Here is a 27,199-nt window from a genome sequence, read left to right on the forward strand (position 1 = left end):
TGAGCCAATATTTAGGTCCGAATAATTACTGGTGGCTGCAGCATGTCAGGCAGGGAGCCAGCTGTTTTTGCATATGCTCTCTAAGTCAATTTAATTCTTTATAAAAACAATATGAGGTGAGTCTTACTATTCATCACTTACATATGCAGAAACTGAGGGTCAGGGAGGTGAAATGACCTGTCCGAAAGTCACTTAACTAGCAAATGATGGCTTTGTTTCAACTCCATCATCTGATCAGGCAGAGGTGAAAGAGAAGAATGCAATGTGTGCTTTTGGGTAGTGGGTACTGTTCGGTTTGGCAGGACTGTGGGATACATGCAAGGCGGAGGGGCCCTTGAGTGCTAAGGCAGAGAGTTGGAGTCTATCAGGTAGGCAGTGAGAGGAAGGTTTCTGCATCAGAGAGGGCACTGGTGGAGCCATGCCTCAGAAACATTGATCTGCTATTGTCCTCTACGATGAAGAGAAATGAGGCACGCTGGAGGCCTGGAGACCAGTTGGAGGAGCATTGTAAAAACTCTCATAGGCCTGAATGGGCATGGGTGTTGGCAACGGAAAAAGAAAAAAGTATTCTATCAAGTCTCCAGACGCCCAGGGAATTGCTGAACGAAGTCTGAGTTCTCCCTATGTAGATAGCTCGTACTTTCCATTATAGGTTTCTCAAGAACTGGCTCCCAGAAAAAACCTGGATGGAGAACAAAACAGGTAAGTGCCCAAGTGAGAAATCTACAAAGCTCCTCTCCCCAAAAATCACCTCTTCCCCATCAGTTGTGGGGCCTAACATTTCACCAACGGGGTTCCGTTCTTTCAAGAGTCTCTTATTTAAGTAGGACTATCTGTGGACAAGAGGGAGAAGCGACACTGGGAAGTGTCCTCATTAGCAGCATCCAGGCAAGTAACATAAATGTATGAGGGCACTCTGGGGGGGCACCGTGAAGAACAGGGCACATGCTCCATGTCAGGGGGGCCTCTCGGTTCTGGCTGAGGGGCCCAAAGTTGCAGGATCTACTATTTCAGCAGAAACCTCATAGCCAAATTTTTTGGGAAAGTCCTCAATTTTACAACATTGCAACCAGTTTCAACTTCTTAATATCACTGCGCTGGCCACATTCAGCTCTTAATTTGTTACCAGTTTGCCACCTCTAGGTTAACTGTTAGTACCATTTTATCAAAACCTTTCCAAATTTGAAAGCACATCTTTAGTAAAACTAGCTACAGAGCAAGTTCATTTGGATTGCCGAGAGCTGGGATAGAGAAGTCTGGGAGCCGGGCAGGGACTGTAGGGAGGCCCCTGGACCACGTGCTGGGCATCCTGGTGCCTTAGCTTTGAAAGGGAGATGGACGACAGCAGTGACAATATTTGCTGCAACCGGGCCCTCCTGGGCGACCACCCAGAGCTGGGCTTGGAGCCGAAGGAGGGATGGGCAAGCTGTGCTGCTCCCAGCTCCAGTTGGCCCCTTCCCATTAACATTACAGGAGTGCAGTTGCGTGGTGTTTGAAAAAGCATCCCTAGTTCCACGAAATGATTTACAGGACACCAGACTCTGCATTTCAGAGGTCTCCGGTGTACCATAAAAAATATATTCTAAAGGAACAATCTTTATCTGAGCTGAAGCTGCAGTGAAGGAAGCTCACGTCCAGCTGAGAGCAGCCGTGAGCTTCTGTTCACTCAGGGAAAAGTCTGTGTTCATGTTATTGGAGCAACATTTTTTTCTCTCTTTGGCACTAGGTATCTAGTTAATATTTAGACACTATATACATTTTCTTTCAACTGTTGTCCCTGTTATGTGATCAAACAAAACCGGAGATGCCAAGCACATCAGCCCTGTAGGTGAAAGCAGACCCTCCAGGCACCCAGCTGTGGCTAGCAGGGTAAACAGGACTCACTGGAGCCAGCCTCTGGGAAAGACTGGCGCCAGGTGCGTGCAGGGCCAGCCCCTGCCCCCAGGAAGCAGAGTTCGCTGGAGTGCCTCAGTTGACTGCTCTGCCTCTTCCTGCCATTCCAGCCTCGCGTTTCCTCTACCTCCCTGAGCAAAAGGAAACAGGAAGCAAAGTCTAGTCTTGAATGTTCCAAAGCCTTATGATGTTTACCATTCCCCCCAGGAGAGGGAGGTGAGGGCCGGAAATCTCTCTGCAAAGAAGATACCTTTTTTTTTTTAATTCAATGAAGTGACGCACAGACACAGCAACACAACTTCTCTCTGCTTCTAAGTTGTTAAGAGCGATGATAGTCTCAGTCTATTTTAGTCCAGGGAAATCCGAACTCCTTTAGCCGCAATGGCCCCCAAGGGGCGCATGTGCATGTGTGGTTCAGGGTGTCCAGGAGGAGACAGCCTCTCCTTTTGGAGCAAAAAGCATAGTCAACCGGTGGCGGGACAGAGGCAAAAGCTCTAGGGCAAGGAAATCTGGGGGTTTGTGTCAAAGCTCCACCAATCAGGAGCTTCAAGCTAAGATGGGGAGGCTGGAAAGATGGAAGTTGGCATGGGAATCCTGGTATGGACAAGAAATTCCTCCTGGGTCAAAGGCAGGAGGATGTCCAGGAAGGGAGAAGGGCGGGTCATGGATGGACCGAGTTTGCTTGGAGTCCCATGAGAAAAGGGGAAGCGAGAGCTCACCACCTTGTGGCCCCCAGCTTCCTGGTGTGCGGCTCTGGCGGCAGGTGTGGGGCTCTAGTCTCTGAAAGTATTGGGAGAGGGAAGGAGAAACTGGCGTCCCAGGCTCCCAGGGGAGGGGAAGCACGCGGGGTTGGGCGGCAAACCCCTCCAGCGTGAATGCGTTGCGGGGCGGGGGGCGGGGGGCGGGGGGGGCACGATCTCCGCTTTGCCAGGTGCCCCAGCCCTAGCGCACGCCTCCGTTCCGCGTCCCAGTCCGCAGGCGCGCGCGAGGCGCACTCACCCTTCCCTTGGCGACGCGCGGGGCGCGGCGCGCGCACGGGTCCCTCCGCCTCCCCTCCGCGCCTCTCCTCTCTTCCGGCCGAAAGTTAGCAGCGGGGAAGGAACTCGGGGCTGCAACAGCGCGCGGCGGCAGAGGCTGAAGCGGGAGCCGCGGCGGAGCCGGGAAGCGGGGGCGCTGCAGACGGAACAGGTGCAGCCGGCGGGTCAGTGAGCCCCCCCTCGTGGGTGGTGTAGGGCCACCCGGACTCCGCGGGAAGAGTGGGGAGTGGGGCCATGCAGCCGGGCTCTCCCCTGGCGCAGCGGGACAGCGGCCAGGGCCGGGGGTGCAGCGGCGTCGCTTCACGCAGCCGGGGCGCCTGGGCGGCGGCGGCGGCGGCTGAAACTATGTCCGGGCAGCGCCGGGGGCTGCCGCCGCTGCCGCGAGCCGGGAGCCGCGGTGGCCCAGTGGCCCGCACCACCTCCGCCTCCGCCTCCGCCTCCAACTCTCACCGCGCCGCTGCCGCCCGGCGCCTCTGCTAAGTGGCCGCCGGCGAGCAAGTTGCTTTTTTGTGCACCTTGTCCCTGTCCGTCACCTACCTGTGCTACAGCCTCCTGGGCGGCTCGGGCTCCCTGCAATTCACCCTGGCGCTGCAGGAGCCGCCGCGCGCCGCCGCCGAGCCCCCGCCGAGCCCGCCGCCACCCTCTCTGCTGCCGCCCCCCGTGCGCCTCGGCACCCCCTCGCAGCCGCCCGCGCCGACGCCGGACAACGCGAGCCGCGGGGAGCCCCCGGAGCCCTCCGAGCAGCCCGCTGCCCCCGGGGCCGACGGCTGGGTGTTGGCAATCGGCGGCGGGGGCGCTCGGGACACCTGGCTCCGGACCCTGCTGGCCCCTGGCGAGATGATCACTGCGCCGAGCGCGCTGCTGGAGTGTGAAGCGCAGGAGACCAGCACCACCGACGAGGAGCTCGCAGGCCTGAGAGCGGCCAACGGGAGCATCGAGAGGCGCGGCGCCCTCAGCATCCCCGACTATGGGGAGAAGAAGCTGCCACGCGCTCGTCATCGGGGTCAAGAAAGGAGGCACCCGCGAGCTGCTGGAGGCGATCCGAGTCCACCCGGACGTGCGGGCCTGCGGGCCGTGGGCATAGAGCCACACTTCTTCGACAGGAACTACGAAAAGGGGCTGGAGTGGTACAGGTAGGACTCTGGGCTTGGCGCAGGGGATAGATGGGTGGGGAAGACCCAGAGGGAAAGCTGCGGCTTCCCACGCCCTTCGATATCCAGGCATCTCCCCGAGAACCCTTCGCCCCACGAGGGCTCTGCGGACCCTGGCGGGCCTGCTCGGGGGAGCGCGGAGAGGACTGGAGGCTGGCCAGGGATCACTGTATTTCAGGGTTAGGGGAGCTGGTGTCACACTGCCCTGCCTGCCTCAGGCTCCTCACCCAGGGAGGTGCTTTCTGAAGCTACCTAGCTCCACGCCTGGGAATCCCCAGCCCAGGTGCCCGCGGGGTGTTTCCCAGCCCGGGCTCTTGTGGGGCTCTGCGCTGCTGCGTTGGGGACGCTAAGGCATGAAGCAGGATAGCTAGATTGACTGAAGGGCTTTGAGATCTCCTGGAATCTCTCAAAATCGCCCTCAAACGTATTTGCGTCTCTGGAATCCGACTTTAGTATTTTCAGGTTAGAGCAAAATGAACAGGGAACAGTTAAAAAGATGATGCTGGCGAGTTTTGGCTTGCTAGAAAAGACTGAGGATGTTCCCCATCTCCAGCAACCCCGGGTTGCTTTGGCATCAGGAGCATCAAGGTCTGCACGACAGTCGGTGCCCTAAGAGTTTTTACATCCTGCACCCCTGCCCTTTCTAGCCGTCGCCTCCTTGGCAACAGATTAGAGCTTCTGTCTTGTGAGATGTTCATCTCCCTTGTCTTCCACCGTCTCCCAGCGGTGAGGGAAAGGAGAGGAGAGTAGAAAGTTAAGTGCAGGTAAAATAACTTAGTGATCCGGCTTTCTGGCCCGCCGTAACATTTAAAAAACACTGGAGCAGTTGCCCAAAAGGCAAATCTCCTTTACTCCCCCCCCCCCCCTTTTTATCTCTTTCTGAAAAACATCTGGATGGCTGGTCCCATCTCTGTTGCGTCTCAGTAATTAATTGGAATTGTCAGACAAACACAGGCTTTGTCAGCTAAAGTGGTATTATCATCTTCACAAGGCCAATAGGTAAAATAAGGATTGTTTCCTGACGAGTTGCCTTGCTGTTGAAGAGATGTGCTTTCTAAGTTTAAATTGTAGCCTGCGACAGTTTTAGAAATAACCTGACTTCAGAAATATATAGTAAATGTGTATTATATAATAATATATATTGCTATATGTATTATATAACATCTATTATATATGAATATATAATATGTATTGATTGATTTCTTCCGCTTTAGAAAATACGCCTTATGCTTTCAAAGCTTGAGAAAAAGTAGACTTAGGCATAAACATTCCAGCAGGTTAAATGGAAACAGCAAACGTGTCTGTTAATGTCTCGTCTGTTTCAACAGACGAGTTGCAACATTTTAGGAGGCTTCAAACAGCCCCTTCCTATCAAAACAGAAACCAGTCAATGCCTGCTTGAACTGGAAAATCAGTATTTATAACATTGCAAGTCATGGCTTCGAGTTTGCGATTATAATTAAAAAGGTGTCAGGATGATTAATGCAACAACAGCAAACCAGAGAAGGAAGGGGATGTTTGGGAAGGTTTCGGTTGTTTAATTGTTGGTTGTAGGAATGTTCTGATTTCTGCTGTGGGGCAGCTTCAGCCCTATGAGGGTCACTGTGGTCTTTTCCAGTTCTAATTTTAAAGCTGTGTATCTTGTGAGAAGTGTCAGATGCCATTTGGGGGAAAGGAAGGCTTGAAGATCAGATCTTTCCAACGTGTGTTGTGTTGCTTTGTGGCAGCTGGAAATAGAGATGGGGGTGTTTGACTCAGGTGACTTAAAATAATGTTGATGACGTGTGCGTGGTGGAGTGTGTGTCAGGAAGTCCCATCGTAGGGTCCGGAGAATTTTCTGAATGAAAGGATAGAAGATGCCAGATTTTCTCATGTTGTTTTACACTGTGGCTGGGAAAGGAAGGTATGAACCGGCCTCGCTGTCATGACATGGCTACTGAAGATGTCATTCCAGCTCGGTGGTACTCTCAGCCATCACTTGTGGTATTTGGGCCTTGTGGTATTGGGTGTCAGTATTTGGTAGCCACCTGTAGAACTGTTCCACTGGAGAGGTGTGGACAGAACTGGATCCTCTTGATCCTCACTTCAGAGGACCATGCGGTGTCTCTGTGTCCTCGATCTGCTACGCCAGTGACTTGCCTGTGGGAGACCCTTATGCTCAGTGGTGCCGATTGGAAGTGCGGGAGGAGAATCTGTCTAACACAGAGGTAATCATTAGCCACCCAAACCTGGCTGTTGAGAAGACTCCCAGAAACCCGTTGGACCTGCAGGAGCCAAGTGGGCTGGCACTGGCCTTGGACCGCTCTCCAGCCTTATGAGGGACAGCAGTGCTTTGAGGACATTTGTGGGAATTTTACTTGCTGCACCTCTTCAGGCTCCTCTCTCTCCCATGTAGGAAGAGGGGATGACAACCTCACTCTATTGTGGAAAAGGAAACAGTGGCATTGATTCAAACCAGTAACAGAAACTCTTCCTCTTGGTTCCCTGGTGCAACTGCGTCTTTTCAGTGGTGGCATCACTACTTAAATGGTTATACCACGTATTCTGCCTGAAATCTTACTCTACTGTTTAACTGGTTAGAGATCCACGGGTTAATTAAAGGCTTTGATTTCCCCCCATATATTTATTTTGTTTTTGTTTTTCTTTTCAGTGTGTTTCCCAATAGCCTACTAATTCTGCTAGTGTTTCTGTTCTGGTTGTGTTTTCAGCAAGAGGGAGAGCCAGAAGAAATTGGGGCTGCTCTCGGCACAGCTGGCTTGGGGTTTCCTCATATCCAACTAGGCAGCCCTAGCAGTTTTATTTCTGGTGTCACTCCAGCTGTGTCTAAATCTGGGTTTTGCTTTCTTCTGTGCTGTTGATCTAACGTGAGTCAAAGACACATCTGAGTTGAGAACATGTGCATTGGATTTTCAGGGCAGGATGGACTGATGGATTAGGATGTGTGTGTTAAAGCTATGGAGAAGCAAGCCTCAGTTGGTGGATGGACAGAGGCCAGTGATTAATAAGTGGGAGTAGATTAAACCCTCTATTCCTTCCTCTGTCCACCCCCCAAATAAAAGGGTAAAGCCAGAACACACCTTTCAGTATGAGCTGATACACTCTGGCTGGGCAGAGACCTGAACTCTCCTAAGGGATGGGACCTTGTGGCAGGCCAACTGGCTGCCACGGCAGAACTCATCAAAGTGACAGAGACGACTCGAGCTGTGGCCTCCCTCGTGGTTTACAGACTGAACAGTAACCGTGACCACTTTGCTCTGGGAGCCACTCAGCTCCAGGGTGCTGAGAAGGGACCCTCCACGGTTTCCAGTTGTCTGCAGTGGTAGCAATTAATAGGCAGGTCCCGTTGGCTGGGGGAAAATAACTCAGGAAAACAGCTTCAGTCATGCTCATGCCACACAGAGGAAAGTGGTCAGCACCATTATGCGCATGTGGTATTTGGAGAGAATGAAAGAGGACAATGGAAAGGCGCTGGCATTGATTGAATGCCTGTGATTGTGGTGGTTGGTGCTTCACAGACATGTTATCACATCGGGGTGTCATGATGAGGCTGTGAGTTAAACAGCAACATTCCTGGTTTACACTCCAGGTGGCTTCCGGAGGGTGAACCACTTGCTGAAGGTTGCTCAGCTGGTCAGTGGTTGAGTTGACCACATCTGTCCAATTTCACAGTGCTGGTTTCTTTCCCTGTACCACGCTGCCGCACAGAAAGTACTAGAATGTGTTTTCCTTCTTTCATTCAACAAACACTTAATAACGTTTACCGTGTGCCCAGTACTGTTTTAGGTACTGGGGATAAAGTGGAGAAGAAGACAGAGGGAGGACCTGTTCTCGTGGAAATGGCATCTTTTAGTAGGGCGTTAGGGGAGACAGCAAACAAACGAGTCATTCTTTTAACCTTTTTAATGTGGCTGTGGAAAACTTAAAATGACGCTTGTGACTCCCATTGCATTTCCACTGGGCAGGGCTCCTGTAGAGCAGTGCTTTTTAAACTTGAAATGCACATGGATCACCTGGGGTGTTGTTAACATGCAGATTCTGATTCAGCAGGTCTGGGGAGGGGCCTCAGACTCTGCATTTCTAACTTCCCAGTTGATGCTGATGCTGCTGATCCCTGAACCTCACTTTGAGAAGCAGGAGTCTAGAGAGTAATTGGGGTGTGTGTGTGTGCATGCACAGATGTTATTTTAAGTCAAATGGTTAGGGGAAACCTCTCTGTGGAGGGGATGTAAATGAAGTGAAAGAGTAAGATCCTTCCATGTGGAGATCTAGGTGGAGAGGTTTCCAATAGAGGGAACAGCAGGTACAAAGGCCCTGAGGTGGAAACAGCCCTTATGGCCTTACAGAGTGTTCTTTCATTACTTCAAAAGCAAGGTGTTTGTAGCTGGACAAAATTGGGTTTTGCAACTTACTAGTTAGATGGTCTTGGTTGGATAACTGATTTAACATCACTCATTTTCAGTTTGTTTATCTGAGAATAATTCCTTCCTTGCAGGATTGTTGAGAGGAATAAATGAAATAATAAAAGTGAATGTATTTTCTAAGCAAAAAGTGAGTATCCTAGACCAAAAATCCAAATGGACTCAACTGCTGGGTTTTTCCATTTCTCAAATCCTTTTGGTCTCATATGCCTTACCTTCTGTCACAGCTGTCTTAATAGTGAGAGAAGAGTCTGTTATTGGGGGTGTTTTTAGGAAAAGTCTACTAATGATTGGCTTTGCAGTCTACATCTGCTTAACCTCTTAAACCAAGGGTCACCAACTCACATGCCTTCTGGGCCCACAGCGATTGTATAAATGAGTGAAATAGACCAGGTGGGGAGAAACTGGGACGCACATGCTCTGTCTAAAGGGGCAGCTACGCTTTTCCACGTGCAAATGTGGCATCAGGGTTATCAGATCTTCCAGTTGGTAAGAGAAACTGGAAATCCAGTTTTTGATGTGAAATTATCTGGTGTTTAATGTTGGCAACAGACGGAAATTTCTTCTGAGCGCAGTGTGGGCCAGCACTGCAGACAAACAAAACCCACCTGTGGGCTGGGTACAGCCAGCCGGCTACCAGTCTGTGGCTCTGGCTTAAACTCATTTCGGAAAGTAACTGGCACACCCGTACCCTTTGTAGTTGTCAGAATTGTGGCTTCTGTGTGCTGTTTTAGGTTAGAGTTTTCCTCCTTTGCAGATTTTGCAAGAGCGTGGGGCAAATACCTCCCAGATACATTGCAACAACAGCAAAAGGAGCTGGGTAGAAAGAGGAACATTGAGGCAGAAAAGGACAATTCCCCCCAAAATTTCCCATTTGTTCCCAATGAACATTTTCCAGAAGTTGAGAAAATTTTCAGCTTTTCACTCATTAATGAGGCAGTCCCCTATTTGATCCATATTGATAAACTATACTTATATAATAGGTTCTGGTCAGGTAGATTGAGTAAGACCTGAGAGTTAGAAAAATTGGGTTCTGGCTTTGCCTTGCCCCATCCTAGTTCTGTTGGGCGTTGGGTTACTTATATTAAATTGTTTCTTTCTCTCCTTTTCTTTTCTTTTCTTTTTTTCTAAATCCCTGTTTCTTTTCTGATGAGGTTGTATTGTCTCCGTAGGGCCCATTCGCCCACTAGAATGCTTTGGTTCTGGAGCAGACATCTGTGTTAGACCCTTCAGAGGAAGCACGAGAGCACTGTAGGAGCAACATTATTTGGAGCCTGTTTTTGTATCTCTGAGTCAGAATCCACTGCATCCTCCTTGTGTGACCTTAGACCAGTTACTTAATATCACCAAGCCTCCAGTTTTTTGTCTGCAGAATGGGCTCAATGTTACTTACTTGCAAGTGATTATGTGAGGGTGAAATGAAGCGGCCCTTAAAAAGTGCCCCCACGCAGAGTGTGTGACATGATGAATTTCTTCTTCTCCTTCTCTCCTCTCTCTCCTAATTTTCCTTTTCCTTTGCTTTTCTCCTTCATTTTCCTTCAATTCCTTCCTGTTATCCTGCCTATCAGTATGGAGGGCCCTACAGAGAAAGCTGTAATGCATTTTTCATTAACAAATCGTCTTTCATTTCAAGATTATGTCTGAATGAGGGATTTCAAACCCTGAAGCGGCTCTTAAGTAGCTCTCCAGAGAATAATCCAAACCAATTCCAGAATTTGGTCTACCGTGACATGAGCCGAAGGAGGAGAAGAGTCTGATTTCCTGGGGTACCTGCAGCCAGCCTTCTCCACTAAGGGGACGGGGTATGGAAGGGAGCAGGCTCTCGGGGCTTTCCTGCTCACATGTTCTTGAGCCCACAGTAGGAATGGAGGCCGCCTGCAGTGGAGAGGGACTGAGGCATTTAGAATGCCGAGGGCATGCTTTGCCTTCCATTTTTCTGCAGAGCTGAAGGCACTGGAGAAGGCAGGACTGTTCGAGAAGACCCCGCCAAACTCCCTACGTTGCGATTTGGCCACTTTCCCTGGAGTTCTCTGGCCATCAGAACATGATTTAATTATTTTAACTTTTGTAAATCATACCAGGCATTTTTAGTTTTAAATTGAGTCAGGAGAGGGGCCTTGAGACTTTAGGTGAATGAGAGATTGCTAGGGTTGTGCGTTAGAGAGTTTTAAAGGTTTTGGGTTTGCATAATGGATGCTATTTCTGAAACTGATTGAACCACCGATCTTTCAAGTCATCTCTTGATTCCATTGGTTTCTGCGGCTCGACAAGCTCCTCTATAACTGTTTTGGGAATTTCAGTCTGAAATTATAATTCACTAAGGGAGCTTTTCAGCCCATCTTGCCATTAATTAAAAGCAAGCGGTTGATGATTTTTTTCTTAACACTCACTAGTTAGGGTTGCCTGCCTTTACTTTTTTTTTTTTTTCAGTCTTTATTTAAGAATGTGTAAAGCATATTTACAGGGAAACAAAGCAACACATCAATTAGGCAATACTTTTTTGGTTGTGAATGATAGAAATTGAGCTTAAATTATTATAAACGAAAAAAGATGCTTTATTGGCTTATGTAATTAGGAAGTCTGTGGGGTAAGTGGCTTCAGGAAAAGCTGAATCCAGGGGCTTGAATGATTTGACAAGGTCTCTGTCTCTTTCCATTCTTTGCCAGGTTTGTCTCTACCTTGCCTCATTCTCAGATAGGTTATCTCACTACATTTTAGGCAAGATGGTAAGCAGGAACCCATACAAACATTATATGTTTATTTAATTCTTTTGGAAGTAATATATATTTTTTAAATTGAGAGATTTATACTTTCCCCCAAATTACAGAATTGTTAAATCTCATTATGGAAGTCTCTAGTGTATTGTTTTTTTCTGCATTGTGTTGAATTGTAAATGCTATTGAAAATTCCAGAAATATAAAATTTTCTAAATTTTATAGTCTCTTTTCTTGGTCTCTTGAAAATTTTCAGCTAGCTCTATTCACGTAAAAATACCCTCAACCAAAAGCAGTAGTAAACCATAGAGAAGGAAATAACTTCTCCATTAAAAAAGGCTCATATGAAATGACCACACATTCAAGCAAAGCTGAGTTCCCAAAGGCCAAGAAGATTCCGTGATGGATTGCCTCTAAAGGAGAAGCGTAGACCCATATTTTCATGAGTACAGTTTTGCTGATCTAAAGATGTATGGGCACACTGAACAAAGTACTTTACTTATAAATGTAAGTTCACATTTGTGATGTCTGATCACTGAGATAATTAATAATGAGGCTACATGAAACTTAGGGTAGATAAGTGATTTGGAAAAAATTTTTCTTAAGAGCTTCTGCAAGAAATTCCTGGAGATGCCTGTGGTCCAGGTTGGGTCATGTGCTCATTCCTAAAGCTGTCGTTGTGTAGTACCCTGATCGGGCCTGGCTGATGTAGCCACCCCTTTGGCCTGGAGTGGTGGGGGGAGTAAGCAACCAGGGCTAATCCCATTGAGACCATAGGGAATAGTTTCCCCATGAAGATGAGGTGTTCGAGGGTTCTGTTGCTAGAAGAAGTGGGGACCAGTCTAGCCACATGTTTATTAAACCTATAAAGATCTACTTGGGACAGGTGTATGATCTCTCTGAGTATTTTAACCCAGAAAGAGGGACAAAGGGTTAATTTTGGGAGGTTCCATGCACTTGTTATTTTAGTTATTCATTCATTTATTTATTCATTAAACATGTATTGACTTTCAACTTTGTGCTGGGGCAGACATGAATCAGTCATGGCCAGTGATCTGAAAGAGCCTGCAGAGTGGAGAAACGGACAAGTGAATGGTTAGCTCACAAAGTAATAAAAGTCCTGACACAGTGGGGTTTATTCCAGGAATGGAAGGATGGTTCAATCTTAGGAAATCTGATAATTTGACTTATAATTTGACTTATTCTTAATACGGGTAAATGAGAAAAATTCTGTGAATTATTTGATGGATGCTAAAAGGCATGTGATTAAATTAGCATCTATTTCTAATTTTTAGAACAACTCCTAATAAAGTGGGATCTTACCCAAAGCCAGCATCATCTTTTTTTTTTTATTAATGTTATGATAGATTACAACCTTGTGAGATTTCAGTTGTACGTTATTGTTAGTCATGTTGTGGGTACACCTCTTCCCCCTTTGTGCCCTCCCCCCACCCCCCCTTTTCCCTGGTAACCACCGATCACATCTCCTTGTCAATATGTTAACTTCCACCTATGAGTGGAGTCATATAGAGTTCATCTAAGCCAGCATCATCTTTAATGGTGTAATACTAGAAACATTCCCATTAAATCCAGAGCAAGACTAGAATGCCCATTATCATCACTATTATTTACCATTGCTCAGTAATTAATAGATGATGCAGTTAGATACAAAAAAGAATAAGAAAGGGGGAGGTAGAATTATCACCATTTGCCAGTAATTTCATTTCTTTTGGAAAATCTAAGATAACCAATCCCCCCATGAATCTATTAGAAACAATAATAGGGTTCATTAAGGGCACTGATGAGGAAATTACTATGCAAAATCTGTAGTTTTCCTACATGCCTACCCCAACCGTTTTGAAAATATAATGAGAGAAAATATTCTATTTATAGAACCAGCCAACCAAACAGAATAACTTGAAATATATTTAGCAAAAGTTGCAAGGGACTTGTAAGAACCAAATTTTAGTACTTTATGGAGGGCCATCAAAGAAAGAGGAGTAAATGGAAAGTGACCTCTTTCTCTTGGCTGGCATGTCTTTTTTCCATCCCTCCCCCCTCCCCCCCTCCCTCCCTCTCATCTTGTCCCTGGCTCTTCCCTCCTCCCTCCCCCCTCCCTCCTCCTTTGATTAGAGTTCTTTGCTGCTAAGTTGAGGGTGTGTTTGAGAGTGGTCTGAAAGTATTGGTTATGTGAACGTGGCGAAAATGTTATACTTCATGTATAAAATTCCCTTACTTTCCACATTACGGAGAAGATGGTAAGACAGCTGTTACTGTTTAGATTCATAAACAGTGGGGTGGGTGCTGATTGTTTTCTATCCCAATTCAGGGGTGGTAGGACTGTGCCAAGGTGTGGATTAATAGTTGAATTGGTGTAAATCAGTAAATTTACATGCACTCCTGTTGTTGCAAAGCAGAAGTCCAGTCAGGGACAAGTGATGGTTATTCTCAATGGGACAGGGAGATGACGGTGTAGATGGGAAAGAATAATGGTGGCGGTGGTAGTGACAGCATGGTGATAGACACATATTGTATTCCTGTGCGTGTGCCAGGCTCTGCTCCAAGCAGTGGAGTCATTCAGTCTTCAGAGGACCTGGCGAGATAGGCGCTGTGATTTTACAGGCGAGGGAGCTGAGGCACAGAGAGGTCAAGTAACTCGCTCGAAATGTGGAGTTGGCATTCAGACCCAGGTGTTTGGCCACAAACATGCAGCATTTCCTTTTATTTGTTTCAAATCTCTTTCCCACTGGAGGTGGTGTCTTCCAGCATCACGGGAGTGAATAATCACTGCTGGCGTTCCCTTCTAGGAGCTTGTGATTTTCTGCATGCAGATGGACTGCTTGCCTACCAGATGGGCTAATTGAGGCGGTCTCGGCCCAGCAGCAAACTGTGGCAGTGGCTTCCATTCTGGGACCAGGCTCATTCCCACTGTTCCCTTCTCCTGAAATACTCGGCCCCAGATCCTTAAACTACCCTCGGCTCCTTATCTGTCCTTCAGGTGTCGGCTCAAATTTCAGCTCCTGGAAAATACCTCTCCCAGTTACCTAATTTAAAGACCCTTTTCCACGTCTGAGCTTGTGATGCTGTTTTATTTTCTTCAGAGCATTTACTGCTTTCCAAAATCATGCTACTTAGTTACTTCTTCCTCACCAGAAGGCAGATTACATGAGAGTGGGGGTCTTGTCCATCTCGTTCCTTGCCGGTGCCCAGAACAGTGCTTAGCACCCAGCAGGCACTCCGTCATGGTAGTTTATTAATCACTAATTCTGAATCAATGAATTAATGAATGGAAGGAGGGCCTGCTGTGTGCTAACTTTTCTTGCAAAACTCCAGGCTTCTGAAAAGAAATGACACTCAACGTTTCTTGGGAACTCTGGCTAAGAATTGTTGTCAGCTCTTTCACGTCCTATTTTTGCAAGACTATTTTGGGTACAAGAAAGAGAAACCCACTCAAACAAACCATGTGGGCTCAGCAGTCTCCCACAAGCTGCCTACCACACAGGACATCACCTCCTTTATTCCTCACTGCAGCCTCGTGAAGTCGAGACTTTCTCATCCCAGTGTTACACAGAAAGTGAATGTGACCTGGAAGGGCGGGCAGGAGTCCCAGGGTCACACAGCAGGCTGGCACAAGCCAGGTGTCTTCACTGTAACGTGGCTTTTGGTTCCTGGCCTTTGTTGCTGATGCTGCCGAAGTTTTAGAAGAGTTCAATTACTCCCGATAGACCGTTATGCTCTAAGAGTGGATTATGTTTCTCTAAATGCGTTATCGAAATTACATAGTTGGCATTTAACAATCAAAACATTACGCTGAAGTCCGTGTTTGATATGTCACTCACTGTAGGTACAGGGGCACCCTTCCCGGTGCCTCCTGGCTGAGCCTTCTGCAGGGGGCTGGAGGGTTGGGAGTCGCTGGAGCTGAGGAAGTATTTGAGCCTAACTGCCTGAGCGCCTCTGTCACAGGGCAGTTGGACTGTTTGGAGCCATGTTGTGTTTTGAAAGAAAAAGCTGAACCTGAAGTCAGAATTAAGGCTTTGAGTCTGAGTTCTGTGTCTACCTTGCCTTGTGCACATAGGTAAGTGTTCAGCCTTTGAGCTTCTGTTTTCTTATCTCTCAAACGGGAGTACCAGTCTCTAATAATTCCGTGGTGCTTTTGCAAGGATAGAATGATGATGCTGTGCTGGGATCTGCTTTGTCTACGTCTGTTAGTTGTTATTAATCCATGCACGTTTTCGTGAATTCCCCCAGGTAACTGGTTTTCTGGAATATTGCCCTCCAGGGAGTACCTGAAATACAGGACGAGCATTCTTATCATAAAGTTAGATTAAGAAGTTTAATTTACAGAAACTATTATACACCATGGATATCAAACATCATGAGGGCAGACTGCATAAAGATCCTGGAATTCTGGAGAACCTCTGTCTGCATAACTCTTTCACCCAGCTCAGGACCACTGATGCGTCATTCTTTTGTACTGAAAACGTAAAGAGCGGTGGGGTTTCTCATGTATGCCTCCAAAAAGAAATTCTTATTTTAAACAGTGCAAGATGTATTTTAGATCCTGTCTATCTTTCCATTGTCTGTGGCCGTGGGTCCTCTGATTCTCTCAGAAGGAGGACGGATGCAGGAACCGTGCATTGCACAATTTTCAGGACAGATTTCATTTCCAATGCTCACGTTCGCCGTAGGCTCACTTAGATTTCTTATTGGTACCTTTACTTTTGAGTTGGAGGGTACCATCTATGTAAGAACACGTACATACCACGGTTAGAGCAATCCTACCTTCCCTTCAGTTTGCAGAAATCTCAGCTGTCTAGCAAAAAGGCATATGCAAATTGTTTTATTTTCAATGGCTAAAGATTGGAAACCGCCTCAGTATATATCAGTATGAGACTGGTTAAATAAATTATGGCATGTCCACAGAAGGGCTGCAATGCACTGTTCCAAAGAATGGGACAGCACTGTGCTGATAGACATGAAGCGATCTCCGGGGTCCATTGTGGATGACAAAACCAGGGCGCAGAGCAGAGAGTGGTGTAAATCCTTTACACCGTGAACTTCTCTTTTTAAAAAATCATATGAGTGTATTTCTTCAACTGAAAATAGGTAATGGAGGGGCCGGCTCCGTGGCCGACTGGTTAAATTCCTGTGCTCCGCTTCAGCAGCCCGGGTTTTTGCCAGTGTGGATCCCGGGCGCAGACACGGCACCGTTGATCAAGCCGTGCTGAGACGGTGTCGCACGTAGCAGGACTAGAGGGACCTACAGCTAGAATATACAACTATGTACTGGGGGTCTTTGGGGAGAGGAAGAAGAGAAAAAACAAGATTGGCAACAGATGTTAGCTCAGGTGCCAAGCTTTAGAAAAAAAAGTAAAAAAATAAAAATAGGTAATGGAAAAGAGTGAAGATTTGTAAGCGTCTAAGATATTTTAGCAAAAACGTCCACCAGGAAAACTCGGTTGTCTAATGTTGATAGTGTATTGGTTTTGCTTGAGAATTGCGTGCTGAGCTCTCCCAGGGTGGAGGGAACCCTTGGGGATCAAATAGGCACTTGGAAAGAGTTCACCTCTGAGAATGTCCACTTCCGCCCAGTCTACACCTAGGGAGGACCTGCGTCATTCAGTCATACTTAACCCATTTAGAGGCAGCCTCTTTAAAGCTGAGTTATGCCAGTCGGTACATCTCATGACTAGAATTATGATCGGCTTCTAGGGTTGCTGATCATTCAAGTGTTTTATGGAAGACTAAAACTGGGGAAAAACACATGCACACTCTCACACAGCCGTGCACGCACTTTAAAATGATAAAGTCAGTATTTATGACTTCAACATTATGGACCTCGTGGAAGAGCTGGGGTGGGCTTGAAGAGAGGGGGTTTGGCTCAGCGTGGAGACCCTGGAAATGTGTATTAGACACTTCACAGCACTTGTCACCTGTATTTAATCCTACTCTTCTATTCTGATTGGATTTTCGGTAGGTTTATGTTCAGGTTTTAGCGTCATTCTGACCCAGGCTCAAATCTCAGATCTGCTAAATCCTAACTCTGTGACCTTGGGCTAATTGCTTGGCTTCTCTGAACTTTATTTTGTGATCTTGCAAAGTAGACAGTGTAATACCTTTACTATAAGGCTGTTGATTGGGTTAAGGGAGATGAATTATACAAAGTGCCTAGCCTCATGGCAGCCCCTGGTAGATACTGATTAATTGATAAGTGTGTCTCGTTATTATGATGTTCTGGGAAGAGAGGCCTTCTGTTAGGAAGGTGTTAGTGGGAATTAAAGAAGATCTCTGCAAGGCTGAGAGGGCCAGAGCAACAACACTTTCAGGAACAAGGAATCAGAGACCCAGTGGGGGAAGCAGCTGTACAAACCAAGATTCCAGAAGAATTTCTCACATCTGTTTCTCAGTAATGATAATTAAATTTAAAATCCTTGAAATGTCCTATGGAGTTTGGGAGGGCATCAAGGAAGAATCTGGAGAGATGGGGCCCCACTGAGGAGCCAGGCTGGGAGCAGCAAATCAAGGAATTCAGTGGGGACAATAGGAGTTCCTTTCTGGGATCTCCCTGAAAAAGTATCGGGACACAGTACTTGGAAAATGACCCCATACATCTAATGGTGTGAAAATCCTGTGGTTTCTTTTATTGGGCACAACTTCTGTACGTATGCATATCAACCCTCCCAAATCCCAGGCTTCCTATACGCTTCATAGCACACCTGCCTCATTCTGATCCAGGAGATGCAGAAGGCATGGAACACATTCAGCTTCCCTCATGGTGCCAGGAGTCCCATCCCATCCTCGTTTGATGAGGTGTAGTTCGGTTTAACAACACCACCCGGGCAGACAGGGAAGCGATAGAGAGGAAGTTCCTTTCTGGGATTTCAAACCCAAAGACAGATTTCCAAGTACAAATTAGGGATATCTCGTATTGTAAGAGACTTGAGGCTTCAGATTCTCACTCATCTCCTTTCCCTTCCTGTTGTCATGGGGACTTCTTTTCCCTGAGTGATTACATCTTGCACTTTTTGTATTGCTTCGGGACCATCGAGTCTCACGTGGGACATTTTTCACCGCTCGTGGTGTAATACACAGAGGTAATTTCTTTCAAATCATCTTTGCTTGAAGTGGTTTTCAATGACTTCAGAAGAGTCAGAGAATGAATGGAGGACCGACTTTCGAGCCTCGGGTCCAGGCATGGAGCATCTCCCCTCAGCCTTGCCAGAGTGTTAAATGTGGGCTGTTCAGTTGCACTGATGGCACAGAAATAGACAGCTATCCATTTTATTCTCTTGTTTGACCATGAAAGAAAACATTATGTAATGCTATGATCTGTTTAAGTCTCTTCCAGATCACTTTTGAATGTTTTATTTTATTTCTGAAATGGAATGTTGGGATGTTTTCATCAGAAGGGAATAGCTATTATTTCTCCAAGGTGGAGGTTAGTTGTTGCACTGGGGAAACGGTTAGACAAAGCAATCTCGAGGACAGGGTGGTGGAGTCTAAAATTATGCCCTGTGTGTTGCACAGGCAGCCTCTAATAGTTATCTATTTTCAGTGTTTTTCAAGGCTCTTGCATACGTGGTGTTTTCTTTCCTCTTGTTACTTTGAGCTCAAACAGTGAGAAATTTGACACTAGAACACTTTCTTGGGTTCTTTGCTTCTTGTTTCATTTTATTCCTATTCTTTCCTTTCCCTCTCTTCCTCTTTCCTTCTTCCAGTCCCCCCTTCATCCCTCCCTCCCTCCCTTTCCCCTCCTCCATTCCTCTCAGGATGGGGCCTCCAAAACCAGCTTCAGGTTCAGTAATTCACTAGAAGGACTCACAGAACTCAGAAAGGCTGTTATAGTTATGGTTTATTACAGTGAAAGGATGCACACTAAAATCAGCAAAGGAAGAGGACACGCTGGCCAGAGGCCAGGAGAAACCAGACCCGAGCTTCCAGTTGTGCCATCCCAGTGGAGTGGCACAGACAGTGCTAATTCTCCCAGCAGTGGTGTGTGACAAACGTGCTGAGTGTTGCCAATCAGGGAAGCTCTCTGAGGCTTGGAGTCCAGGAATTGTGTTGAAGGTCACTTGTGTAGGCCTGGAGTGCCCACATGACTGACCTTAGCCACTCGGACTCCAGGTCCTCCACCCTCCAGAGGTCAAGCTGATATGGGCTGGCCCAGGGTCCCAGGAAAACAGAAACAGCTTCTCATTGTCAAACACATTGTTTGCATAAACTATTTGGTGCGGTCCAGTGTCCCAGTATACAGAGACACTCTTATCAGGCAGCATATTCCAAGGGCTCAGAGGTTATGTTCCAGCACATGGTCAAGGGCCAGTCCTTTCTTTGGAATGTGCAGGGTTTGGGCACCCCACGCCTGCTGAGCAGACCCTTTAACGTGTGCTGCCATCCCAACACGACTCGAGGTCAGGCAAGTCCAAGCTGCTGGGAACGTAAAGATGCTTCCTTGTATTATATGCAAATCTGAGAACTTCCTTGGGACTAATAGAAGATTTACTCTTCTCTCTTGGCCGTCCCACAGTGAGTAAACAATGTTTTTAGGACCTACTTTGGAGGGAGAAACCTTTTCATAATGTTTCAAAGGAGCAGGGAGTGTAATCATTTTGCTGCACTTCCAATTGGCCTCTCCTGATCCAAGATTGGGATAGAGAAACGTCACAGAATCCTTAAGCGATGTGACTAGAGATGGCCTGCCTTCTCTCGGAATCCAGGGAACATTTCAGTCACAGCAACTGGATCAGGCTTTCCGTTTTTCAAACTTATGTCTTTCAAACAAATATTGTAGTTTCCCCCCTCCTTTGGTCTTCCTCTCACTCCTCTCCCTGCCCTCCCAAACCCTGGGGACCAGGTGAGCATCAGGAAAAATTGCCAAGTGGGCCGCGCTTTTTGGAGGCGCTTTACTTCGGCTACCTTTTTACATTGTATGAGTCCTTTCGACACATGTCTGCTCAAATCAATTGATATTCTCATCCCGACCGACTCATTTGATGAGCCACATTGATATGCCATCTCTTAGGCTGACCCTTGTAACTCTGCCACCAAACCATAGGAAATGCATGATTATTTTCATGCTAACAAGCCCCGGAGAGCAACAGGTGTTTCCTTTTCTAGCTTTTCACAGTGACACCCATTGACCTTCAGCTGACATTCTGGGTGTCACAAAGGATGGTCAGAACCTGGGTGATCCCATGGATCTCTTGACACCCTGAAGAAGCCTCAAGAAATGGCTTTGCCAGTAGTCTTGTGCAGTCTCAACCGATCTAACAATAACAACAACAAAACCTCAAAGGCACCCCCCTGCTTGAGTGGGATCAGTTAGATTTCTGGAGGGAGGCAGTGTAGCTGGGTTATCAGAAGCCGTGTGTTTTAATTCTTGGTCTTGCTCCTGCTCCTTTCTAGCTGTGAGACCTTGGGCCTGTCATCTACCCTCTCAGGCTTTCCGTTTTCTCATCAGTGACACGAGGGTAGCAATAGTACCTACTTCCTGGCATAGTGATGCTGATTAGGAGGATAGAGCATGTAAGGCTTTTAGCAAGGTGGTTAGCACACGGGAAACAGCCATACAATGGCAGCGTTATTGTTGGCAACATTCGTAGTAATAATAAAAGTAATACATTCTGATGCAGCCGTGGATCACCACACCTACCTTGTAAATTTATGGGTGAAAGGTGCCTTCCCAATAGATGGTCTCTGAGATCCATCCCATGTAGGGAATTTCTAGAACCTTCTACCTCAGCTTCCTCTTCCTCTAGGATATGGGGAAATGGAGATAGTGGATGACGTTTTTTAGAGTTTATCAAGATGGAAGCACTGCATCTTATTATTAAAAAAAAAATGGTGATGTGAGATACACTTTTTTTATCTTTGGTGGTTCTTATTATTTTTGAGGAAGATTGGCCCTGAGCTAACATCCGTGTCCGCCTTCCTCTACTTTATACGTGGGATGCCTGCCACCGCAGGGCCTGGCAAACGGTGTGTAGGTCTGTGCCTGGCATCCGAGCTGGTGAGCCCCAGGCTGCCGAAGCAGAATGTGCAAACTTAACCTCTGTGCCACTGGGCTGGCCCCTCTTTGGTTATTATTTAACTGAGTAATCTTGACTCTCTCCATCCTGAACCTGGGTTCTGATAACTGGACTTGTTGGATAGTCTCCTCATCAAGCATCTCGGTGCAGGGTGACAGGGGAGTCACCTGTGTAGTGAACAGGTGAGGGCAGCAGTCTGCGCGTGAGTTAGGCTGGGCTCTTTGAGCTCAGAAGCACTGGGCAGTGGTGTGTAATGGGTTCTTGCAGGTTGCCTAAGTTCTAATCCTAGCTTGGCTGCTTACTGGCTGTGTGACCTTGGACAAATTACTTAACCTTTCTGTGCCTCAGTTTCCTCTTTTTTGAAATCTAGATACTCATAGTACCTATCTCATAGGGTTACTCTGAAGATTGAATGGGTTAAACAAATGTACTGTGCTTAGAATGATAGCTGGCATGTATAATAGATGCTACATGGATGATAGATGGTATTATTAAGTGTGTGAAGATTAAGTTCACTCCTACAAAAAAATGTGCTCTCTCTCAAAATTTTTTAAACCGTGGCTCTCTTGGTATGTTTTTATAGATGTTTCTTTACTAAAAGAAAAGACATAGGGCCATGTAATCATAAATGGCAGCCGACATATGGTGCTGGTGCAGGACTGCGATGGGACTGTGGCTGCTGGGAGATTTGGGGCCTCACCCAAAGCTACAGCCCTGATTCCTTTCTAGCCCGTTGCTGCCCTTTGCACTGTGGGCTCAGTGTTGTCAGAGCTTATGTCTTGCAAGAAAAACCAGAGATATGAATTTTTCTATGAAATCTCCCAGGTCTTTTTTTTTTTTTTTTTTTTTTTTTTTGGTGCGGAAGATCAGCCCTGAGCTACCAGCTGTGCCAGTCCTCCTCTATTTTGTATGTGATTCGCTGCCTCAGCATGGCTGATGATTGGTGTAGGTCCGTGCCCAGGATCCAAACCTGTGAACCTGGGCCACTGAAGTGGAGTGTGTGGAACTTTAATCACTGTGCCCCGGAACTGGTCCCCTCCCCGTTTTTTAGATTGTTACAAATGTATAAAATCAGAGGATAGGCCAAAGAAACCCATCTGTGCAGGATTCCCAGCCAGCTCTCAGAGGCCTTCCTCCTCGTTTGTTCGAATGAGGACCCAGGCCCTCAGAGGGGCACAGCATGACTGTGAGCGTGTTGGCTTGGGGGAGAGCGAGGACTGGAAACCAGGCCCCTAACTCCCAACCCCAGGGCTGCTTGCCATATAACCATTTACTCAACACATGCGGATTGTGTGCTTCTGTTCCCGGCACTGTATGAGGTACCAGGGTACAGCGGGGCCCAGGAAAGACACAACTCTGCCCTCTGAAGGAATTTACAGTATGGTGGAGCACTCAGCCAGAAGCAAGCGAACCATCCCAGGCCTTTCTGGTTTCCCTAGGAGGCCGCAGCGAGTGTCACGAGCAGACCTGCGTGATCAGGACAGGTGAGGTAGTGAGTTGAGGTGGCCTTTCCCGTGTGACACAGATGTATACCAACAGAAGTCTTTGAGAGAGAGAGAGAGAGAGTGCTAGAAGCTGAAGGAGTCACCTGATGGTGGGGATTTCAGGCTTTGTTATGGGCGGGTGAGGGGGCCAATGGCTACTTTGGCCCAGTGGAATTTTCTTGTGTGTCTTACATCATTGCCCCTGGGACACCCACGCCAGGCTATGGAGGGCTGACCCTACCAAGAGCCTGTCTACAATGCAGTGTGCTTTGCAGATTCTGAACGAGCCGTTGGTTTAGAAAACCCTCAGCAGAGTATTGCAATGAGTGCACTCCCGATGTCCGTGCACTGAAGAACTTGGCCACCAGCCCCTTGAGCTCTTGCAGAAGAAGTCTCATTCCAAGCCTAGATAAGAAGCCAGCATGCTCCACCTGCCCCAACATTTAGGCCATCAGCATTATAGGACATAGTAGTCTATAGTGTTTAGATTAAGTCAGGACTCTGTCTGTTGCAAGTGACATCCCCTTTACCCAGAAAGGAATTTATTTCCTCAACTAAGTGAAAAACCAACATTGTCCAGAGGTTTCAGGCCAAGCTGCACCCAGAGCCTCAAAACCATCAGTGTTCCGTCTCTCTCCAGTTCTTTGCTGTGCTCTCTGTTGGCTTCATTCTCAGGCAGGTGTCCCTTACGTGTGGCTGCCAATAGTTCCAGGCTTACTTCGAAATGGCCTGCTCACAGCAGAGGAAAGGGAACGCTTCTTTCTCAGTAGATTCAGTGGACGTTCCAAGACTGATTCTCATTGGCCCCAGTTGGGCTGCATCCCATAGACCTGGGTCTCCTGCCACCCCTGGAGCTAGCGTGAAGGCGGCCTGCCCCAAACAACACAGACTAAGAAGAGGGAGGGATGTTCCCAAAGGAAAACTGGGGTATTAATTACTACAAGATGGAAGAATAAAAGTTAGGCAGAGAGGCTCTGATGGGTCAAAGTCTCTGCCTAAGATCTTGGACCAGTTTAATTTCCTTAGTCACTAAGTTCAACTTCGCAGTGCTTCTCACAAAGGCCCCTCCGTCTCTCCTAGTCTAGGCTTTCATCCCTTCGTGCCTCAGAGTTGTCTCCAAATAGGCCTCCTCATGGTGTCTGAGCAGAAGTCAAAAGATATTTTCCAAGGCTGTCATGGTCACAGTTCTCCAGAGAAACAGAAACAATAGGAGACAGAGAGAGAAAGCTAATGACTGATTATAAAGAATTGGCTCATGTGATTATGGAGGCCAGGAAGTCCCACAGGCTGCCATCTGCAAGCTGAAGAACCAGGAAAGCTGATGGTGTAGTTCATTCTGAGCTTGAAGGCCCAAGAACCGGGAGTGCTGCGGTCCGAGGGCAGGAGAAGATGGATGTCCCAGCTCAAGCAGAGAGAGTAAATTTGCCCTTCCTCCATCTTTTTGTTCTATTCAAGCCTTCAACAGATTGGATGAGGCCCACCCACACTGGTGAGGGCAGATCTTCTCTACTCACTCTACTGATTCAAATGCTCATCTCTTCTGGAAACACCATCACAGACTCACCCAGCACTGTTGTACCAGCTATCTGGGCATCCCTTAGCCCAGTCGAGTTGACCCCTAAAATTAACCATCGCAAAGGCATAGTAAGGGAGCTAACTGGAGCGGTGGTCCAGAACAGTGTTAGAAGAGCATGTCGTTGAGGATGTGACCACTCTTGGTCATAATGTCCTTACAGAATGACCTTGGCTCTTTAAATGTTGCGTATGATTCATTTGAAGGGAGAAAAGAAACTGTGCTATATGAAGTCGCCTATTAACATGTATGAGGTAGAATTCATCATATGAATTTTGAGGATGTTGCTGTGAGATTACTTGCTGTACTGCACATATGAGATTCCTAGCACTCACTGGATACTCAGTAAGTGTTCTCAGATTGCCTCGGATCTAGACAGTGCACTCTTGTTTGTGTGATCCCTAGGAATAAAGCATTGCCAGTTAAACCATAACAATCCTTTTGCATTTAGAATTTTCACATTTTGCATTTACTGAAAGAGCCTTCCTATGCTTGGACATTATCTTCTATCACTCTTGTGATTCATGTATTGGAAAAAGTAAATGCAATTAGTTGGTTCATGTATTCCTCAAATTTCCTTTTTGGCGTTCGACTCTCTAAGTCACCCCCAGGTTGCAGTGTCCTTCCCTGGCATGCTCTTCATAGTACTGTTCATAGTTCCATCAAGGCCATTGCTCTTGCAGCATTTTTTGCAGAGTGCTCATTATGGTCCCCGGGATTTTCTTGCAGGCTGTTACTGGTCTTGGTGCACAGGCCCAGGCAGTAACAATATGTCATGACGACTATGAGACACATTTTTATTTCAGACAGGTTGAAATGTGAATAAAAATATTCATTTGAGATTGATGAAATATGGTATCTTGCTCACTTTTCTCTGCTCTCCCATCTTTACTAATAGCAGCACCAGGGCAGCAAACCTTATATTGCTCACTGAATTGTATGTCCTTTCCTGATATGTGCAGAAAGTGTGTGGGTAACTGTGCCTTCTGTCCTCTGCTCATTGTGTCTCCTCCAGAAAATCTTCCCGGCTGGCAGCATGCAAAGTCAGTGTACAACAGCTAAGCATTTATGACTGTCAACTCAGCTCTCCCTCTTTCCCCATCACTCATTGTGTGCCAGACACACTGGCTGTCTCTCTCTGTTAATTGAAAAGCCCATGCTCCGTTCTAACTCAGGGTCATTGTCTTTGTTCTCTCCTTCATCAGTGGTTCTCAACAGGGACAGTTATGGCCCTTCCTCTTGGGAAGTGAGTGGGAGCATTTTCAGCTGCCCCAGTGACTACAGAGGGGAGCTTCCATAGAGATAGGTGGGTGGGGTAAAGAGATACCGAATGTCCTGCAACGCTCAGCACAGACCCACATAAGAAAAAAAACCCACTCCATACGCCAATAGACCCCCTTCAAGAAAACCTGCACCTCCGTGGCTCTTGCCCTTAGCTTTGCCTGGCTGTCTCCCTCTTCTCACTCACTCACAGCATGAATGGTCTCCTCTGGAAGTGTTCAGAGCACAGCCTGCATCCACAGGCTGCACCCCTGCTTCCTGCAGCCCTGGTCACTTTCTATCATGCCACTTCGTTTATTACTGTTGTACACTTGCCACTGCCTGAAGTCACCTTGTTTATCTTCTTACTTCATTATCGTTTGTTTGTGTCCTTCCACTAGTGCATATACTACCAGAGAGCAAGGATCTTGCCTGTTTTGTCTACTGCTGTATCCTCAGCATCCAGGAAAGAACCTTGCACTTGATAAATATTTATTGAATAAATGAATGAACAAATGAAGACTTAGAATTGTCTGCTAGTTATCTGAAGCCTCCAATTAGACGGCAGCTATTTGCATCTGCCCACTTTCCCTGTCTCCTCTTTAGTGAGTGACATGCTTAAAAAAAACACGGAGCAAGCAACTCAAAAGACTCACCAATAGTTGGCTGTCATAGTGACTGCGATTCCTGTTCTTGTTTTCCAAGGAACTGTGACATTGCTCATCATTGTCAAAGTGAATTGGCTGGGTGATGTCTTAAGCTGATTGTTTCCTGAAAAGAAGCAAGACTCCCTGGACATGTCTGTCTATTTGGGATGGCAATACATGGGGGAGATTATGATGTTGGTTATTGAGAGATGTCCTTTCCACTTAAGCTTTCTCTGAGAATGCCAGTGCAGGTTCACAGACCTTTAGATTACAGGGGAACAATGTATTCCAGCTTTGGCATCTTTCTGTAGTTGAAGTGATTAAAGTAATGGTATCTCTTCAAAGCTTCCTCCGCAAAGATAGAGATAAGACTCAGGAGAGGCTGTTTAGCCAGTGCTCAGGGCTCCCTCTAAGCATAGGACATGTTTCTGTCTGTTCCCTTAATATAAATATTTGCCTGCTCTGAACAGGTCCAGTCTCTTAGATGGAATGAGCCTCAAAGATGGAATGAGCCTTAGGTTCCAGGTGACTCCTTTGACGGACGGTGAATGAACTTGGTCAAGGTGGGACAAGTAGTTAGAAGCAGAGCCACGATTAGCAACCAGGTATTCTGGTTGTGGCTCCTTTCATGTAGAAGAGTCTTGTTGATTTTGTGGTGGCTGATTCAAACCATGCAAAATGAAAGGATGGTTAAAACAATGATCACTCCTTTGTGGTAAGCACTTTCCATGCCGTTTTCTCCCTCCATCGTAGCAACCTATGAGGACACTACTATGTTACCCCTTATGTAGATGAGGAAACTGAGGCTCAGAGAGGGGGAATGTCTTGCCCAAGGTCACACAGTGGCAGAGCCAGGGACTCACATATTCCCTGCCCTTCCAAACCTACATTCTTAATTGCTATAGTGGGTGGGGTTTCCCCCTCCCAACATTATTTACTTTTTAATCTCTCTGTTTACCAAGATCCATGGAAAGAAAGAATGTATGAGTAAATA

At 46.9% G+C, this 27,199-nt stretch overlaps 1 pseudogene; it reads left to right on the top strand.

The window, feature by feature from the left end:
• Nucleotides 1-1,334: 1,334 nt before the first annotated feature.
• The window catches only part of LOC138919016 (heparan sulfate glucosamine 3-O-sulfotransferase 4-like), a 145,801-nt pseudogene continuing 119,936 nt past the window's right edge, over nt 1,335-27,199 (top strand).

This window comes from Equus caballus, chromosome 19, assembly GCF_041296265.1.
Source record: "Equus caballus isolate H_3958 breed thoroughbred chromosome 19, TB-T2T, whole genome shotgun sequence".
NCBI classification, from domain to species: Eukaryota; Metazoa; Chordata; class Mammalia; order Perissodactyla; family Equidae; genus Equus; species Equus caballus.